The sequence below is a fragment of the Corythoichthys intestinalis genome, chromosome 5 (genome assembly GCF_030265065.1).
Source record: "Corythoichthys intestinalis isolate RoL2023-P3 chromosome 5, ASM3026506v1, whole genome shotgun sequence".
NCBI lineage: Eukaryota > Metazoa > Chordata > Actinopteri > Syngnathiformes > Syngnathidae > Corythoichthys > Corythoichthys intestinalis.
This window is the reverse complement of record NC_080399.1, coordinates 54359502-54362185: the sequence shown is the minus strand read 5'-3', so window position 1 is coordinate 54362185 and position 2684 is coordinate 54359502.

The following is a 2684-nucleotide window of genomic DNA, read 5'->3' as shown; positions in this document are numbered from 1 at the left end:
GGATCGACACCCTTTATCGGCAGATTCTCAAAATCGGATGACTCGGACGCAGGTGCCATAACATGCGATCAGGGCCATCCCTATTTTAAAATAATATAAAGTGGGCCGGTCTAAGGCATGAAATTACCGGGCTGAAAATGAGTCCCACTCCGGCCCTGCTTAAAGGGTTAATTCCGAGTTACGTGGAAATTCGGGTTATGTCATCAGCGTAGGAACGAAACTCGTTTGTAACCTGGGGACTACCTGTATGTACCATTGTTCAAACAAAATCAGGCATTGCAAGCAGTTACTCATTACTTTTGTATTCTTTTCACCGAATACTTTTTTACTTTTACCTGAGTACGTTTTCTGGATGTCTACTTTTACTTGAGTAATATTATCCTGAAGTAACACTACACTTACTAGAGTAAAGCTGTTGGCTACTCTACCCACCTCTGTCAATTCGGTTGAACACTGCCCTTGCCCAAAGTCAATGAGGACAGAAATGAAGAGACGAAATCAAGGAAGGTGAGATCAGGTTTTAGATTAGAAACCTGAGAGAATAAACTGGAAAATAAAAGTGGATTCGATTTGCTTAAATGGGCACATGAATCAGTACTGGGACAGCCCACATTCTCAGACATCTGTAGCTATGCAGCCGTGTTTCAGCTCCTTGCCAGAACTGCTTCAAATCACGGCTGTCGGACACGATCTCTCTGCCAACAGCAGAAATACTGTCATTTCGTGCACCTTGCCGACAACTCTCTCTCCACCATGTTTCAAAAGTCAGTATGGGTTTTCATCATAGAAGAGATCCTCTGAGACAGAGAGGGAAGTACTGTACGTATAGTTCACAGCATCTCCTGACATTCTCTGCAAGTTAAAGAAGCAGTAGCGAAGGTGTCACCCATTTGGCAGCAGCAAAAACAAAGGGAGACAGAAGGGGGTCTTCCACAATGTATTTTGGCAGAATTTATGACTCCCCTCCACAGCAGTGATATTTGATAAAGCTTTCATCAGTCCTGATGCTTATGTGACCTTTTCAGAGTCATTCAAACAGACATGAGATATTTGCTCACTGACAGCTGGCCCTTAGGTGTAGTTCACAAGCTTGACTTTTCTGACTACTTCAAGCTACGTTTTCTCCCCTGCATTGCTGGCCTAGTATGTATTCGGGTGATGCCGTCATGAGTCAAGGAAGACGTGATTTGAACTTTCATAGTCCAGTGGAGATGAATGAATGCGAGGGTTCTTTTATTTCACATTCCCTCCAAGCAAATGTCGCAGTGTTGTTCTAATGGCATGTATTCAGTTAGACACGAATAGATGTTTTCTATCTTGCTACTGGAATGCATTTTGCATTGCTTTCACATTAGACAACAACAAAAGAATAAAATAGTCTGTCATTCTGAAGATATTTTACCTGAATACACAAGAATACAAAGCTGATAGCCAGTCAATTGCAGGGCAGTAATGGTTATAATAGTTCCAAAATGTTTACAGTGCAGGAGGCAGTTTGGCTATTTGTCTTAACTACAATATAATCAGGGGTGAGAGTGGCTAGAGGCAAACCTCCTAAAGCCACAGAAATGCAAAGAAAACTGCTTTTGGCAGTTATACCTATAAAACACAACAGGTTTTACACATGCATTAGGCTACTGCATTACAAATACTGTAACAAGGCACACATGAGAAACTGATTTTCATTGAAAATTGTATTTTTTCCAATATTGTGCAAAATAATAGTTAACAAAAACACCATACAGTAACACCAACCTCCATCTCCTAATTTTTATTTTCCCTCATTTTCTCACATCTACTTTGATTTTTGGACTATAAACCGCTACTTTTTTCCCTCAATTTGCATCCTGTGCCTTATAGTCCAATGTGGCTTATTTGTTGATTTATTTGGGTTAATAGGGAACACTTTATTTGACAGCGGCTTCATAAGACTGTCATAAGACCGTCATAATTATGACATGACACTATCATGGGTATTACTGAATGCTTATGACAGATGTCATTCAGTGTTATCTGGCAAATTATGTCACTAACTCCATTTATGCCCAGCTCGGATCTTTTACATTCATTCAAAAGGGAGATAAATTGTCAGATGACACTAAATGACATCTGTTACAAGCATTCATTAATGTTAATGACAGTGTAAGTGTTACCAAATACCATACCTAGTAATTAATGAAACAACTGGAACTGTAACTGAAGAAATAATTAGCACAGAACATACATTTTGATTGTTATTTACATTTGTAGCCCTGCAATGCATTCTGGGAGGCATGTTGGACGACAACAGTGTTGACAGCGGGAGGTTGACTGTGTCCCCTGAGGGAGCAGTGATGGCCACATGAAGCTTCTTGAAGCAATGAAGCTTTGCCGCCAATTGGTTCAAAGCTTCATGGTGGTTCATTCGATCTTATGACAGTCTTATGATGCCGCTGTCAAATAAAGGGTTACCGGTTTATATCTTTTAGTGTAAATATGCCAAAATACAGTGAGGACAGCTGCGCCTTAAGTCCAGTGGGGCTTATCTATTACCAACTGCCGTTTTCGTGTCAAACGTGGTGGGTGTCGGCCTATAGTCAGGTGCACCTTATGGTCTGAAAATTATGGTAAATGCAAAAGCTCAATTTTAAGTACTTAAGAATATAGGATGTACAGCACATTAGAATTGAAGATAATGTAAACAT